Genomic DNA, 19229 nt, shown 5'->3' on the forward strand with positions numbered 1-19229 from the left:
GGGGCTGGATACCGAGACATGTAAAAAAAAATAGCCCAAAGTGAACGATATTACTATCAAATCCATAGTTTTCGCGGTCGCTGAGATCAATGGTGATACTCCCACAGGCGTTGACTTCCAAATACAGCCCCTATGCGAAGCTGTGTATATTCAACTAGTTTTACTATATATGCGTTCCTTTCTCTGTTGAATCAAATGCTAACAGATCTTTCTTTCAACATAATTTTTTTGTTTTTATTATTCCGTCAACTACTGTCGGTTCGAAATGACAGGTTAAAGGAGCAACAGAAAATTGTCCTTGAAATAACATGTTTGATACTGCAAGGATGCGATGACGAAAAGTTATGATTAAAAATGTCCACGCTGTTACACAACGGCACTTATGCTTTCGAAAGCTTGAAATCTCCCTGACTAGTAGCAGGAATTCTGAGAATTCATAACTTTTCTTGAACTTTCAAATTCCCTGACTCTTCCAGAATACCTCGCTTACCTTGCCACCATATTGCAAGTAATACAAATCTCCTGATAAGAAACAGCAAGCAAAAGCTTCCTGTAGTTTCCTTTTTAATTTTTAACGCTAATCCTTCTTTTTGTCATTTCATTTTGTTTTATCATTCCTTAATTTTTTTCATTTCTGGTCTCGAGGGGGGGTCCGGATGTTTGGATTATAAAGTTTTGCTTCAGTTAAAATATTCTGACATATTCCCAATAGTTTAAAATACAGGTTTTTGTTCATTCTTCAATAGTGATGAGCAAATGCAAGACCAAGACCAAGACCAGGGTGGTCTTGGTCTTGGTCTTGGTCTTGCACATACGGTCTTGGTCTTGGTCTTGCACTGGAATCCTCGGTCTTGGTCTTGGTCTTGGTCTTGCACACCTAGTCTTGGTCTTGGTCTTGGTCTTGCACACCCAGTCTTGGTCTTGCTTGCAAGAGTCTTGCAAGTTTTGCTTTTAAGAAATCTATGATTTTCATAAGTAAATTTTACTCTGGATATAAGGGATAATAAATCCTACATTGCGTCAATAGTGACGGAAATACAATGTATGTTTGTAAATGTAATATATTTTACCTTCGTGTAAGTGTGATGATACTGTACAACATAGGCGATGACCTTTACTTTTTTTTTTTCAATGGGTGATCACGCTTCACTACTTATAAGATAAATCACAACATTTCGTAATATTTTTATATGTTTTAACAGATCCAATATTCCACTGGTTCCCAAACTGGGAAGGTTACCCCTGACAGTGAGACGCATGAAAGTAAACCAAGACGGCACAGATTACTGAAATACCATAAATTGCAAAATTATTTTTACACTCTAAAGGCGTCAGATATTTTTTCTTTCCAACCACGATTAGCTCATCTTTGTATTGAACAAACTCCCAATTAAATATTGAAATTTTGTTTTACTGATTCTAATATGCACTGTATGGGGCAGAAACAAGGACATTACGCAAAAACGATGAAACAATTAGACTTTCGAAATGTGGGCATGGAGAAAAAAGGAGAGAATCAGCTGGGTTGAACGGAAAACGAATGAGGTGTTAGAAATAGTAGCAGTCGGGGGGAAAAGAAGAATTTTAGATGTAATTAAGAGGAGGAAATTGGCTGAGGAGGAACTGTATTATGAGGGACGTGCTAGAGGGAGGGGGCGAAGGAGATTGTAGTTGAAGAAAGATATTAAGACAGAAAATTGCTACGTTAAGACGAAGAGACTAGCTGAGGACCACAGTCATCGAAGCTTCTCAGCTGCAGCAAGTGACCTGCCAATAATGGCAGAATAGCTATTATTATGACGATGAAAATAAGTTTTGCAATATTGACCAAAAACAGAGAGAGAAAAAATTAAAATAATAATAATTAAACCTCTTAATATTTTAGAATATGAAATGAAATTAAATTTGTGAGTCTTACGTCCCACGATTATGCCGGCTAGGCTAAAGGAGACGGTGATGATGAAAAATAAATGAAAATGGTGGAAAGAAGAAAGTGGGAGGAAACGGGAGAACCCCAAGGAAACCCACGCACACGGTGTTTGTCCACCACAGAGTTCACTTGGCGGGGGCTGGGATCGAAAGTGGGACCACAAACACCAGAGCTGAACGCTCTACCACTGAGCCATCGCGGCCCCAATATTTTAGAATAATTTGAGTGAAAACTGAAAACGACTCAACTGCTTATGTCTTTTGTGTAAACTCAATTTACATAAATAATTTTGACCTACTTTAGAAATACATAATAACGGCATCAAACTTCAAGTTATTTGAAATAAGTACGAAATCACTCTCAGTTGTGAATATAGATTATTTATTGTTGTATAATGTTATATCGTTGAATCCTAGATATGCCGTATACCTAAAGGGGCTATAAGTTATATTGATAAACAATTATTCAACGTATAACATCCACCTATGAAATCAAACTTGCGGTCACATGCGCCAAGTTTTTGTCAATGTCATGAAAATGTTATTTCAATATTAATTTTATAAGTACACATTAAAAATTTCCAATGGACGCTTGAACCTCAGAGCCAAGGCCATACCCATGTAGTCGGCACCTATGGTGTACGGAATTGCCGATGTTCAATACTACATTTCTTTAGTTTTGGAAGAAGAACACCACTAATATGTTTTGAAATGAAATAAAATATTTACTTTAACGTCCCACGATTATTACACTGAGGCTAAGGGAAACAGTGATGATGAGAAATGGTGGAATGAAGAAAGTACGAGGAAACGGGAAAACCCACGCACAGGGTGTTTGTTCACCAAATAAGCTCACATAGCGCAAGCTGCGATCGAACCAGGGCCCCATGTACCAGAGGTGAACGCTCTGCTACTGAGCTACCATGTCCATAACATGCTCTAGTTTATTTTTGCTTATCCACTTCTTATGGACATAACTATTCTCCGTATGATTTCCCAAAATCCAATCATGGGCCGACGTGAATGATCAAATGATGACCAAAGTAAATCAGACACTGAAGTTATTATAGCTTGTAACAATTCATAGAATTATGCTGTCGGTCGTCTCGTGAACAACCGATTCAAAAACCGACATACTGTAGCTATATGTTACAGGAGCAGATCGACTCACATGGATTGCATAAACTACTGGGAACACATTCAATCCGGCAGTATTTTTACTGGAGCCTAGAAGTTCACGTGAACGATGTAATGATTTTTCCCCTTCCTTTTTACATTCTACAAAAAATCAAGTAGTACCATACTTGTGCAAGACTCTTGCGCAAGAGTCTTGGTCTTGGTCTTGGTCTTGCAGGTTTGGTCTTGGTCTTGGTCTTGGTCTTGCACCCCTTGGTCTTGGTCTTGGTCTTGCATCGGGATTCCTGGTCTTGGTCTTGGTCTTGGTCTTGGTCTTGCATGCAAGACTCTTGCAAAAACTGCAAGACCAAGACTCTTGCGCTCATCACTATTCTTCAACATGTATTCCGATAGCTGTGCCCTTTAGGTTGATGATTATGAAAGTGAATGATGATGAATAAATTGGTGGAATGAAAATGTGGAAAGAAGCGGTAGAACTTCTAGAAGACCCACAGGCATGATGTTGTCCTCTAAAACTTACATTATTTATGATCGAACCAGAGTCCTTTCGCATCAGAGGGAGCCTTTTATCACTGACTCACAAGGGCGACGATCCTGGGCGGGCCAAGGGGCCCGCCCCCCAAAGCTCATGTGCGCCCCACATTGTTTTTATGAATGTACAATATTTGGCATAATTTGAATTCAGTTTGTCTTAAAATCCTCATATATGCTTCTGCAAGCAAACACATCTGAATGCCCCCCCCCCCAAAAAAAAAAGTTAGAGAAATCGGCGCCCTTGCTGACTCATTGTGCTTCTAGAATTGTTTATCATTCACTCCGGTGTTTTAAAATAAAAGAGACAGCAGAACATCAGATCAGAAGACAAAACCGCTCCAAGGTTTGATCATACTTTACAAGCCCTCTATATCTGCGCCCGCTCTTGACGTGGCACCACCTATCCTGTATTCAGTTTTTACCATACACACCCCAATATCTCATAGCAGCACCGATCGGTGTACCACGCACGAATAATTTTGTCTGTAGTTGTTTCTAATTAAAATTTGTCACGAAATTTTCACTGCATTGTGATTAGACTTACATTTAGCAAATTCCTAATTGCATAAAGCTCAAAGCTCGCTTCCCGCCAAAGAACGTCATTTTTCGTCAGAGCTACCTTCTGACGGTAAAATCGGCAACTACACTTCGTCACTTATTACGCAAAAGGAGCCTTAGTTGATAGACCACACAAGACCAGGGCCTACCCGAAAATTCTGAAAATTAGTTTTATTTCGTGCTTTTAAAAGTTTCTCCTTTGTTTTAATAGTCTTAACGTCTAGTAGGTAATTTGTAATACTGTTTATTTATTTATTTCTAAGCATTGTCCTAGTGTTGAAGCTAATTATTCTTAAGGTCTTGATTTATAGTTAGATAGTTACCTTTCCTGTCAATCATACCGGATGTATTATACAAATAATAAATATTCAATGGTTTGTATGTATATGTCCAAGAATATCAACCAATACAGAAACTGATTCATTTATACTGAGCCGAATTTGAATGTGCCACTTACCTAGGAAATGACATGTTTCCACTTCTGGTTGTGTACGATCTGGGGCAACCTCTACTGACTATTGCTCGCATAAGAGTTCCCACTGCAGGAGATTGCGTTGTAGTTGGACCATGAGTATTGTATCTCACTCCTCGTTACAGGCTTTCCACAGGTCGACACGGTGCAGACTCAACGATGGGACAGGCGCTGCTTGAGAAGTCCGATAGCACAATAGTCCCTTGGGGTGGCATCTGGACTCCTGACACGGATGTCAGAGAAGGGAATTGCCGCAATTCCAGTTTCCTGTTCCATGCGGCAATAGAATTCCATCGATGTTTTCGTCGTGTGGCTGGATGCCTTGTCTTGATGCAATTCAACTTGATTTGTGTCTTGTCCCTACAATGCTGAGATTTCATTCTGTACATTTCAGTCAGTACATGAGTCTGGTAGTGCGCAGTATTGATTTTGACGTTGTATTCCACTTGACGGAGACGCGATTTGCCCCTGTACGTGAAACCGGCCACAATTATGAACCCTTTTGGAAAACTCTCTACATATCTAACTCTAACCATATACAATAGTGGCGGAGTCCTCTTCACGGGAGGGCGGTTTCTAGCTGCACGCGTTGGTGTGGTAGGTCCAGGACTCTGTGCCGCAGATTTTTGTATAATATATGAATCACAGTTGAACGACTTACGCGAATATTACGCACATGACACATTTCTACGATGCACGACTCCGTCAACTTAGCGTCGGTAAGGGCTACAATAACTTCTTCCAAATTCTGAATCAGACTATGCTCGACCACACTCTTCTGCATGACTAACGATATGCTGTTGCTTGCCTTGTCGCTCTCTCACGGCAATAGGTTGCGCATGCGCGGTACAGTTGCACATTGACTTCTGCTCAATATAAATGAATCAACCTCTGTATTTCCTATTGATTGTCATTATTCAAGAAAAAAATATTGTGCCTATGCATGACCTACCCAAAATTAAAATCCTAAAACCACCTCTGCTATTACACACATTAAAACTAGGCTAAATTCTCTGACAGCTGATATTTTCATTTTTTGCTGCTTCCTTTATTATGAAACCCCGAAGTCCAAAGGAAAGCGCATGTAATAGACTCCATTTTGGTGATTAAAGAGTGTTATAATTTCGAACTGTCGTACTTTTCACTAATACAGTAAAGCTTCCTTAATCTAGACCTCAACAAACCTGACTTCTCTTAATCCGGACAAGCCGCCCCCCAAGAAGAGCACAATTTTAAGATGTGGTTAGAAGTCAACAATCATATTTGTCCCGGGGCCGCGGTAGCTCAGTGGTAGTTCACCTCTGGTGCATGGGGTCCCTAGTTCGATCCCAGCTCGCGCCAAATGAACTTTGTGGACAAACACTGTGTGCATGGGTTTCCTCAGGGTTCTCCCGTTTTCTGCCACTTTCTTCATTATACCATTTCATTCATTTCTCATCATTACCGTCTCCTTTAGCCTAGCCGGCATAACCATGGGATGTAAAACTCAAAGATTTAATTTCTTTCTTTTTCTTTCGTATTTGTCCCGTATGTAATTCCATGACGCTTAACAATACAACTGTACTTTATTTGACCATTGTTGAAAAATACAGTACATTATAATATAATACTGTTTGTAGTATTATATTATAGGTCTAGTTTACGTATTTAGACCTATGGCCGTTAAATACATCATTTTAAAAAGGTTTTTTAAATAAAGTTTTAACGCACTTTTTACTGTAGCTTTAGGATATTTCAGTTAATCTGTATATTTGTTAATTCAGTCATCTTATCTCCCCACCCCCACCCCACCCAATTAGTTTGGAGGATCTATAAGATTTTAGTGTAGTAAAACTGACACGGAACCTTAGAAATCCCACTGTGATTCTACTTACTTGTTAGAGACATTTTTTTCTATTGCTATTTTTATTTATTTTTTACGTTTAAACCTACGTTAAGAATTCATATATTTTGCAATTTGTTTATATTATTTTCTTATTCTCAGTAATTTGGAAATCCTTTTATTAAAACTTTATTGTTACATGCTTTTATTACAGGAGTGGCCAATGCGTCGATTGGCAGATTTAGACAAGTAGCCCGTGGTGACCATAACCGGACAACGGCCCGGAATCCCGCGCATAGAAGGGCCCCGCGCTTCAGAGCACTACTCTTGATTTTTTTTTTAGTCCGTGCTTTAGTACTCTTGATTTAAAAAAAAAAAACATTCATGAGTAACAGATTCTGACATTCAATAAAATTCAGAAGTTTACAAAATTCCAGAATAGTTAAACCGATAACAGTTCTATAAAAGTAGCACATCTGCAGAACACCAATATATGGATCATGAATAGAAATATTGATTTCATCGGAATATTCTGTGCATTATGAGTCCCTTCAATTTATCCTGTAGTATTCCTACAGATAAATCACCAAAGTTCTCTGTGACTTCATGAACTACGATGAAGTTCGAAGTCTAGCTAAAGCATTCAGCTGCCGGGAGAATCTAGTGGTACAAAGGTTGGAAAAGAAGTATTACCATTCAAGGTGGATGTCAAAATAATTGCAAATTTATGTATTAAGCAAAGGATTTGTATAGTGTAAACCTTCCTGTGTTTCTTGAGTATCATTGATAAAAAATCTTTGTGCATTATTTTCACAATTTTCATAAACTGGATCCTGCTTAGTCTAGGAAGTCGGGGTTTTCTATATATTTTAGAGAAGTTATTAGTCATTACTCAGTTTCCAGCTTCACATAACTTAGCATTCAAGGGTTATAGTAAAAATTTCAATCCTGATTTTAGCTTCTCTTTTCATTTAGTCAATAAATGTCGTACAATTTAACGCCAAATGGCAATGAGATTAATGCTCACTGTCTCAGAAAAAAAATATTCAAAATGAATTTATGAAACTCATGTGAAACAAAAGCAAAAATTTAACAAAAACTTAAAAATACAATTAGCCTACTATTCCATTATTCCTGATGGTACACGAGATGTTTGTATTGAGCAGTTCTCTGAAATATTGCAATTTGTAAGGAAAGGCCTTGCTGAAATCAAGAATAATTCTATATTTGCTTGTCAGTATTTTGATAGGCGATTTTCTGTCCTCTAAAATTTTACTTTTGATATTGTGTCATGCAACCGGCGAAGAGACAGAGCTTCCTTACCCTAGGCCTCACAAAGTCTAAGACCGCCTATAGTTATACTGTCTGTATCGATCAGTTTCATTATTTTATGATTTCCCCTAGCGGTCTATTGAACAAATAAATAGACCGCTAGTGATTTCTTAAATATAAAGAAGCCCTCAAGCTTTAAAAGGTTGTCCACCGTTATTTTGTTGTGAATTTATTTCGAAAGTAGGCCTATCTACTTGTTAGACTACCACGGTGCATTCTCAGTGCGTGTATTCTTGAGTTCAATCCTTGGTGTATTCATATGCGATTTAGGTTCCACATCAAAGTGTAGAATGATGTCATATAGTCGCAATACACTAAAAAGGGGCGTTGAACTCTAAAGGAAAATAAAAACAAAAACAAGATTACCTTCAGATTTTGTTTCTACACATATATCTATTGTAGGTTAGGTAAACGACCTTTTAACATCTACCACGCATATTAATGAACTTCCTACGCGTTTCGTACAACTATTTCTTCAGATTAAAATTGAAGATTAGCTTGTATTCTGTGTGCAGAATTATAAGAATGTAAATCACAACGGATTTTTTTTGACAAGTTGATCATATTTCTCAATCTTAATAAATTTATCTTCAGCAAACCAAAATTTCTGACGTTTCAGGTCGCAATGAGTTTTATTTCGCCAAACAATGTCTAGTTGGGTAATATGTGGTCAGTATATCGGCTTCAACACCGTTATTTCTGGTTTTTACACTTTCTAAGTCATTGCAAAACTATTTATGGTGTCTTTTGACTTGTTTGTCGTTATATAAAGGATCTTAAAAAAAAAAAAAAAAAAAAAAAAAACATTAACAGACTTCAATAAAAGTGCCACAAAGTAGAAAACAATAAAAAAGTTTAAAAGAAATAAAAACCTGAAAATATAATAATAATAATAATATAAAGTCTTTTCACTACTATCGCCGAAGAGTTTTTAAGGTCTGTGCTAAGCAAAACAAACAATAGCCTAATATAACATTAATTTGAATAATAATTATAGATCTATTAATGTATTTGGCTTAGCACTGACTTCAAAAATTTTATAGACAATAAATGATTTTCTTCTTTAAACACTTAGTTTTATTTTGCCCTCTCTATGTAAATCTATGTCAAGGTTATGCGTGAACATGCATCCACAATGAAGTTGGTTAATTGCATATCACTGCCAGGTATTGGAAGATTTACATGTTCTAGCTCTGAAGACTTACCATCCGTTCCTAATGAAAGATCCCCAAACAATTCTTATGGAAATTGGATTTCTGTAGAATTGCTTGAAACTGTGATATGTTGTAGATATTGTAATCCTGAGAAAAAGTTTCAATGGACACACCGCGAAAGTTTTACTTTTTGAAATAACTGAATGAACAGTGAATGCACCTCTATCAAAGTTATTCGTAATCACTGATCATACACACAATTATGGTATGAATACTGTCAGGTGTTGACTAGTTTCATGGCCTAGCTCCAAAGACTATTGTTAGATCCTCATGAAGTTTATATGGAACTATCAGGAAAGAATATTTTTTCAATCGAAAAATAATAATCAAAATCTGTGCACCTATGACGAAGTTATGCGTGAACATACGCATATTAAAGTGGTTACTTACCGTTTTCATACTGCATCCATTAAGGTGTTCCATGATCTACCTCCAGAGAATATCATTACATTCTGATGAAATTTATATGCGACCAGCAGGAAAGTATGCTCTTTCAAACAAAAGAAAATCATCAAAATCGGTGCACCTGTATCAAAGTTATGCGTGAACATAAACACAACATATATAACAATATCTATTTTGTTTGTAATTTTGCAAGTTCTCATTGGGTTTATTGTTTCCCAAGATGTGAATTTAATCAGATAAAATGAAAAAGAAATAGACAGAAATCAGATTTCTGATAAAAATATGTGAATTTGATTGCTGACAGATAAAGCTTATGTATCAATATTATTATTTTCTCCTCTGAATGTAAAGTTCATATATATATTCTTATTTTTAGACAGGTTAGTTATTATTTTACAGCATCCACTTCACGCATCTGAGCGAAACGAAAAAGACGTTTGCATTCATCTTACATTTCGTTCACAGCTCGAGATAATACGTATAGCTATTGGTGACAAGCTTTATAAATAAGGTCCTCTCTTTTTAATGGGTTCTTCAGGAATAGGTGCCCCAAAACTTCTCTCTTGATTATCGTTGAAATATGAATTATCTAAAGAAATTCGGCGTTTAAGCAACAATGTAATACTTCAGTTTACTGTTGAATTACATAGCAGAGTAAGGGAGATTAAATAATAGGACCTATATTTTTATAAGTTCTTTTTGTGACTGTGTTTAGACACTGCGCGCGAAGTCTTCTATTTGCGCTTGATGAGGTGCGTAAATAATGCGACATCGGTAGTTTCCCTTCGCTCAATTTTGAAATACGAATCCTTTTACCTACAGGACAGATGAGAAGTACTAGTCGAAAATGATGTGTAGTCTCGAAATTAACTCATTCAATACCCCATTTTGTAGGGGCGCCCGAAGGGGAGGGCAAGGGGAGGCCCGATACCCCTCCCCGGCGCACGAGAATGTATTAAATTTCTTAAGATTTTCTTAATACAAATAAAAAATATCAAACGTAATGCAGCGACTTGTGATTTGAGCCTCCCCTCTAGAAAAGTTTCTTCGGGCGACCATGCCATTTTGTAAGCTGTAAGTGCCTCACTTTTCAAACTGCCATATTGTTTGTTGTGATCTTCCATTGTTTGAGCCTAATCTTCGTTTCGCCTAACCAATTACCTCATACAGTTATGACAGATAAGTAAAATGTGTCCGCTTTTTTTGTGAAAAAAAGATTCTTGTTTTGCTTGGACCTCGTTTAACCTAATCTGACGAACAAGTAAAGGAAAACATTCTGGAAATCAAGGAAAATTACATTTTTTTCTTTTTCTTTTCAAAACTTTTAACTCTTTTCAACCAACCAGAAAGAGCAGTTCCCAAATACGTTGACCCTACGGTTTTGTGGGGAAATTCATATTTTCAGCCAATCAGGAACGATCTGCTCTTTTCCTATATAAGAGTGCAAAAAGATTAAATTTAACATTTTGGGCTGTTAGCTGTGCTAATGATTACGGGCGATTATTATTATATATTGTTTGTTCAATTCAAACATAATTAGTGTTATTTGTTTACAGCAAAAAAGATTAACTTTTATGTTGCTTGAATTACGTAATTAAATGATGTGTAGGTGAACAATCGTACTGAAAATGTCAAGGGAGTAAAGCTACAGTAATTTTGATTGTGGAATGTGTAAAATCTAAAAACGGTCGAAAATTCAATTTAACCCAATTAGTGCAGAAACGGAAAGAAAACGAGTTTTTGAGCAAATGAGTTAAGTGATACGTTCAATGTACCTCTTTATATCTGGAATTAACTTGTTTACTTTTAATGCATAATTAATTTGATGTTCGTTTATTCATTTCACATAAAGTTATAAGCTTCCTTATTAGCTTCATTTATAAGTAAAATTTAATAGTTTACTCATTTTTTCCCCATTAGTTAAGGTGATAAATGTTAAACAGTTCATAAATTCAAAGTACTGGTGGAGGTCAGTCTCTTGTCAATATCAATAACTTGATGTGCGTATCAATTTCTGAAGTCTTCACATAATACGGAATTTTCTTTGTAATTCAATTCCAATTTTATTGTCCGCAATTTTAGGCGAAACTAGGATTTGGTAAAACAAGAATCCTTATATTGTCTAAAATCGTATCATTTAGGCTATTTGTTACAACTGTATGAGATAATAGGTCAGACGGAACGATGCGACTCAGTTTGTTATTGAGCTACTTAGACCCTATAATGTAAGAAAGGAAAAAAGAAAGAAAGAAGATGAACGGTGGGGAGGGAAAGAAAGGTGAGGAGCGTAAAGAAGACACCATTCCAATATTCCGTTTTCCCCGACAATGATTTATCATTACATACCGGTACATCGCTGATCTTTAGTTTAAGATCACGATACTAATATAGTAGCATTATTATACATATTAATGATATATTTCTTCTCTTTTCGTCCATAGGTTAGCAGCTGGGTCCAATTTACCATTTGAAGGAAATTCGAGACTGGTAAGTAAAGTAGCGAGTCAATCATGAGATATACTCAGTTTGATATCTTTTCAGAACAAGAGCGATTTTTTTTTTTTTTTTACCCCGATATTCCTCTTGCGCACGCCACTGCGTAGTGTTTGTTGTGTGAATGCTTACACAGCCATAAGCCGGTTCCTTAAGCTACTCCTTCTCAGTGAGACAACACTTTTAACAATGTTTCAGGTACTTTTCAGTATCGTGCTTCTTAAGTTATTATTAAGAAATTTCACTCACGTGTCAGAAAGATTTTTTTTTAAAAGAGTTACAAAGAATTTCACTCGATAGAAGGCTATATAAAACTCACTCTAAAGCTTACGAAACTTCTATCAGTGTTCTAACTAATAATTGGTTTTTCGGTTTTTAGGAAAACCGAAACCGGTTTTTAAAAATTTTCATAAAACGGGTTTTCACCGAAACCGATTTTCTCCAAAACCGGTTCGGTTTTTTACGGGATCCGGTTTCGGTTTTCTTCCAAACCGGTTCCGATTTTTTACAAAATTGGTTCTATTTCTGACCAGAATAGTGTATAATTGTTCTCCAAAAAAGCGATCCCGTTTCCACAGAAATAGTTTTGTTTCCAAAAGTTTTCACTGAAACCAGTTTCGGTGAAAAACCGAACCGGGTTTTGGAGAAAACTGAAACCGGTTTTGGAGAAAACCGAAATGTCGTTTTTTCGGATTTCGGTTTTTCTAGAAACCGGTTTCCGGTTTTTATAAAAAAAAACGGTTTGACCATCCCTAGTTCTAACCTCTTATAAACGATGTTTTCTTCCAGTCTTGTAACCAGAAAGCGTTAAGATATTTCCATTATATTTAACGGTTCCTGTACTATAGTTAGGTATAATTATACAACATTCATGATATGATTAGATATTATACGAGACCCACAATATATAAATTGTGCTAGAAGTTTGGGATAGCCTGTATGTTTGTCATCTTCCTCTGTGGGTAAGCAATAAGTGGATTGGTTTGATGCACCTTTCTATTCTTTCCTGCCCTGAGCCAAACTTGTCATTTTCTTGTCTTTTTCTGACCTTTATCGTATATTACAAGGTTCGTGTATTTCAGTCGCTCTGCTCTTCACATTATTTTTCTTTTTTTTGTAATTCCTTCCTAAATCCAGATCGTTGACAACATATCTACATGCAACTGTGTTCAAATAACCATGATTTTCCCTTGTTACTGTATTTAGGAGGTTCAGCACGCATATTAACTGATGTCATCTATTAGCTGTAAGAAACACTCTGATTTGAGTTAATGAAATATTATTGAATTTTTTTCTGCGTCCTGCTCAATGAATAGTCAATTTTTTACATCTAAACATCTAGCGGAAAATCCGAGGGAAATTTGGCGGGAAATCCTCTTCCGTTGGTGGAATAGTTTCTTCCATCTCTGTGGTTGACCATAGACGGAGTTAATAAATCAAGTGGTGTGCACAGGGTTAACAGGATTATCTTCTTCAATTGGAAACGTCTTTGTAATTCTCCGTTGGTATACACAGACAACCAGTTACTTTGTTATTGTGACATTTTATGTAGGATGGTATAAATTATAGGTTGTACTTTCTTACATTGTACCTCTTATACACATAGTTTTCATGTGGTGTCGAGGTCGACAACAAAGCAAGTCTCACTAAATTTATTTTCTGTCATGTATGAGTCTGTATCTTGTTTCCAGAAAGTAACGGTCATCACGCAATTATTAAACCTGTAACTATTACATTAAAGGTGAAAACTTTACAATTGAGTCAGTGAAGGTAACAAGCGTTTACTTATAAGCATCCAGTGAAGGAAATAAGTTGTTTGAATTTGCACATGTCAATTAGGAATGGAACGAACCACGCACTTAGTGACCTGCGACTCAGAAGATTTGGAAGCAATCAGGTCCGTGAGACACCAGATCTGATGGCCCGGACGACGAAATATTTCCTTACACATGTGTAGTATTATGAGACTGCTAATACAATTTTAACAAACACTATTCTCTTCTTTCATTAAATCGATAATATCTTTCCCTGCTGTTGGTGCGAATGTGTGTGTGTTGTGTGTGTCAAAGCATTGTACTGAAGGATAACTACAAGTTCTGTCAGAGTAAAAAAAAACAAAAAAAAACGTGAGAATCACAGAAATGATCAACTATATGCTTTTCTTATGAGGAATCGTTCAAATTCAATCGAACAAACCAGTAAAACTTATCGTGTACAATATTAGGCACTGTTGGGCTCAAATGGTGCTGAAATAGTCAAGACATGATACCTTGATTCAGAAATGCCACAACCGGGAATTAAACACGTGCTCGAAATAAAAGAAACCTTTGAGTTCAATGTCCCAAGACTATGCTCTTCAGGCTAAAGAAAACGAATGATTAAGGCAAGTGAATGATTATGGAAGAATTGGTTGAAGAAAGTGGGAGGAAACTGGAGTACCCCGAGAAAACCCACGGACACGATGTTGTCCACCATAAACTAACTTAGCCGGGGATCGAACCATAGACATCAGAGGTAAGTACTCTACCACTGAGCTACCGTGCCCCCCCCCCCCCAAACACGTGCTCAAGAATGTGATCATTAATCCACTATAAACTTCTGCACTAATGCTGTAAATTTGATATTTCGGCCACTTCTGAGTCATCGGATCTATCCTCGTCATTGCGCTTGTCTGGCTCCCTGACAAGGGAAGGTCACGAACTGGCTCCGCTGAGATCCGAATGATACCATTGTGTTTGCATTTGATATTTTATAACTAGGCGAATCCCAAAGTTATACGTGCCACCGAGTTAGAACATATTTTGTAATGTAAAAGCTATTAGCTGGCAGAATAGTTTGAACCGGGTTATTTGTTCGAAAACGGTTGGGTACATGGAAAACTCGACGAACACGTATTCCATCATTTTGAAGGGCATACTTTTTGGGGTAAAAAAAAAGGTTGCCCCAGGGTCACCCGCAGGGTCCCAGTCTGGGTCCAACTCAAACGTTTCAAATAGCTAGGAATTTAAATAACACATCATTTAAAAGCTATTGCGAAATGAAAGAGCTCTCTACGAAAACCCTATGCAAAATGTCGGTGGGTCAAAATGTAAACAAAAACTTAATTGAAAAGTCCATGGCCACCCCTACAAATTGGAAATGGTGAGACAAATGTGAAAACAAGAAAGCATGTGAAGCATTATTTTGAAAGTATGACGATTTAAAGTTAAAAAAGCCTTGTATCAGGGCCCCTGCAAGGTCTCAAGTGGGGTCGAACTCAGTTTTCAAATGGCAAGGGGTGTTAAGTAGGACATCATTTGAAAGCTGTTGTAAAATGAAAGAAGATGGAATAAGTCTCAACTCTCTACGATAACCCGTGCAAAATGAGAGGGTCAAAGTGTAAACACAAACTTAATTGAAAAGTCTATGGCTACCTTTCATCTAAGATGGCCGCTTAATACCTATGTGGAAAATACAGGCACTCCAAACTGCTGAAGCTAGAAAAAACAAATTTGGCATGAATGTTGATCAGGAAGGGCAGATGACGAAAAGTTACGAAATGTTCACAAAGCGACATCTTGAGTTGAAAATGCCGCACTATGTATCACACGCATGTCCAGTTCAAACCACTGGAGCTGAAGAAGCGAAATGTGGTATTTACGTTTACTGTCAATAATAGATATCCACAAAAAGTCAATGACGTATCATCTGTAGACCAATATGGCTGCTATCGTGAAAAATGACCTCTTATATAAATGCTGACAATTATGTTGTATCTTCATTCATTCGACCCTTTGAAAGAACGAACTACGAGTAACCCGACCAAAGTACAGAACCGCCGCAGCAGACGACTGGAAGCATCATAGAACGGAGACTACTATTGTTTTTTATTATTATTATTATTTATTTATTTATTTACCATTTCAATTATTTTTTAGTTCTTTGTTATTCTCACTTTCATTTTCTATCCTCTTTGTATCATACATAAATTAGTCCTTCATTGTGAACTCATCTTTCATTTCACAACAGCTTTCAAACGATGTGCCACTTAACACCCCTTGTTTTCGAAACTTTCGAGTTGGATCCCACCTGGGACCCTGGAACAAGATGTTTTTACTTTAAATCGTACTTTGAAAATAATGCTTCACGTGCTTTCCTGTTTTCACATTTCTCACCATTTTCGATTTATAGAGGTGGTCAAGGACTCTTCAATTAAGTTTTTGTTTACGTTTTGACCTGCTGCCATTTTGCACAGGTTTTGTCGTAGAGAGTAGAGATTTGCTGCATCTTCTTTCATTTCACTTCAGTTTTCAAATGATGTGCTACTTAACCTCCCTTGCCATTTAAAACTTTTGAGTTGGACTCAGTCTGGAATCCTGCGGGAGACCCTGAGGCAACCTTTTTTACCCCAAAATGTGTGCTCTTAAAATGACGGAATACGTGTTCGTCGAGCCTTCTATCTACCCAACCTTTTCCGAACAAATGATCCGGTTCAAACTATTCTGTCCTCTAATAGCTTTTACATTACAAAATATGTTCTAACTCAGGATATCCTGCCGGTGGCACGTATAACTTTGGGAGTCGTCAAGTTATAACATAACGAATGCAAATACAGTGGTCTCGTTCGGATCTCAGCGGAGGCAGTTCGTGACCTTCCCTTGTGAAAAGCGAGACCCAGATCCGGTGACTCGGACAAAAGTCCTGACAAGTTCCTGCTATCACTGGTGCCCATCCAACACTGGCTTGTATATAACACTAGCCTGTGATGGTTCTGTTTTTCAATATTTGACGATGGATTCCTACGTATTGGTGCGCTTAATCCAAAAATGACCTTAGTTTGTTGCTATAACGTCAGACTTGTTTGCAAATGACAATGTACCAAATGTAGTATATGTCGAAAAATATCACAAATATGCGACTTAATGACAAAGTTTAATAATCGATATTACCACACATGCCGCCTGATGATCAGCATACGTAATTTTCTGGAGCACAAATGGTAAATTTTCGTAACGTTCTTGTAACGAAAGTGTACAGAATGTCCTATGGGTACTGACACATATCTGTTTCCATTGTGAAGCAGGCCAACTGTCAGGCTTCGATTCGACGAATCAATGAATAGTGTCCAATCAGTGCTTTCGTATGGAATGTTAAATGTCTGAAACAGTCCATACACATCATTTCAAAATACTAAGTCTCCTCCTTCCGACAAGTCTGGAAAAATTGCTCTCTGTGCCTGAACCAGGACAACGAAGTGCCAGTTGCGAACAAATTCTTTTCTTTCAGCCTGGAACCAAGAAATTCTGCCGCCTCTTTGGTGAGATATAAGTCACGAATCACGTCGATCAGTTCCGATTGTGTAAGTGGTTGTGGTACAGACGTGCCAGGTTCGTAAGCCTCGTCGTTAACATCCTTCATTTTCGGAACCATCTACGTCAGTTAAATGCTCTGGTTGCATAGGCACGGGCACATTTGGACCATGAGGGACAGGACGTGAGGTCGATGGCACATTAGGATAGATAATGTTCTTTTTGGCCTTGATATTGAAACCGTAGACACTGGTTGAACAAAAGTAACAATCAGGACTGTGATTTTATGGCTCGTTCCAGACCATCGGAACGTTGTTTCCCCGTTGACCATCGTCTTAGTCCTTCAACATACGTATAGCAAACATAGTATAGCTTGGAATCGGCGAAAATGCTGCCCGTTTTGTCTTGATGTCCTACTTGTACACAGAAATACGCGAGATGCCGCACGAACGTTATGTCTTTTTTGCCTTGCCAACATGTTATGAACTCATCACAAATGTTATAAAATGAATCTGCAGACGCTATACAGCCTCTCGACACCATGTCGAACACTGTTTGCTGCTCAGCCGACACATACACGTTTGATCGTGGAGGATACGTACGAAGTTTGCGCCAGCACTAACAGTTGCAGTGTACACCACGTTTAATGAAGCAAGTGCTGCCATCTGCCGGTGTATGTTGCCAACGATTCGTTTTCATCATGAACAAACAGATGGCAGCATTTCCTATGTCCTGACATCTGTCCATATGTCTCATATATATGTTGTTTAGTTGATTTTGAATTTAACGTCCTATTCAGCAGCGAGGCTATATGAGACGGGACCTACTGATTAACGCGGAATCCGAACAACATGAGCTCCCGTCGGGAATCGAACCCGGGCCTCCCACTATTTATGTTGTTGTTAGACTCATAACACATTGCGATTTGCAAACGATACTAACGTAATGCACACAAACTATGTTCATTTTTGAATTAAGTGCACCAAGATACATGGGAATCAATCATCCAACGTTGAAAAACACGAAACAACCGAAATAATGCAGGCCTGTGTAATATGTGGATCTACATACAGCTTGAGTAGGATTCGAATCGAGTAAGCTTCTACCGAAAATCGAGCTATAATCTCTCGTATCAAAGGCAGTCAGGGAGTTTGTATTGCTTTTTATAGTGTCAGCACTTACTGGCAAGTACCCATTCGTGCTTAAGTAGCTAACAAACGTACTTGCTTTCTTGGTAAGTAGTTTGGAAATCCTCCCTGGTGGAAGTAACTTATCTTGAATAAAAGTTCGAGTAGTTCGGATCTCACTTTAACAAGTAGATTGTCTTATATATCCTTAATGCTGAAAAGGGACAGCAAACTATAATTAAGAACGAAAAATAACTCTGAAAGCCTATATAAAGTCCATTTTAAAAATTTATAAAATGTAATTCATTACTCATTTTACGCGTAATTAATGCTTCCTGGTTAAATTAGTGGTCTTGCCATTGGTGTTGAAGAGACTCACTTCAACTCCCAGTAGGAATACATGTAGTTCCGATGAATGCTAACCATGATAGCTTGCGTATCATGTAGACTTAGTGGTGAAAAGGTACGTACATTAAAAATGCAAACAGAGAATGTTTATTTGGAAACACAAACTGATGTGTAGATAAAATTAAATGATGCGAGCAAACTTTGGGAAAATGATTCCTATGTGTTTTACAATAAGTAAAACAAAAAAGATTGTACTAAACCAGCCATTTCCAAGAACTATCGGCGTATGATGTAGGAGCATGTTTTAACAATCGATGTCTGATGTAGGAGCATATTTTAACTATCAGAGAAAAGGCAGTGAGACACACTAGAGCAAAGGAGGGGAGGAAATGAGATAAGAGAATGGATTAGCAAAGAGGATAGGAAATGAGGTAAGAGAATGGAAGAGAAGAAAATGAAGTATGAGAATGGAAGAGTAAAGAGGGAAGCAAATGACGTAAGATTATGAAAGAGAGAAAAAGGGGAGAATAGAATAAACAAGTGTTGCAATTGCACGAGTAATAATGCATC

General features: G+C 37.4%; 1 protein-coding gene across 2 annotated transcripts in view; it reads left to right on the forward strand.

The window, feature by feature from the left end:
• The window catches only part of LOC145695085 (arylalkylamine N-acetyltransferase 1-like), a 252867-nt gene that overhangs the window by 92911 nt on the left and 140727 nt on the right, over positions 1 to 19229 (forward strand). For both annotated transcript variants that reach the window (XM_081771966.1, XM_081771967.1), the window contains exon 2: positions 11845 to 11890. The gene's annotated coding sequence lies outside the window, so the exon portion shown is untranslated. The remainder of the gene's footprint in view (positions 1 to 11844; positions 11891 to 19229) is intronic.

The sequence above is a fragment of the Thermobia domestica genome, chromosome 9 (assembly GCF_964235325.1).
Source record: "Thermobia domestica chromosome 9, izTheDome1.hap1.1, whole genome shotgun sequence".
Taxonomy (NCBI): domain Eukaryota; kingdom Metazoa; phylum Arthropoda; class Insecta; order Zygentoma; family Lepismatidae; genus Thermobia; species Thermobia domestica.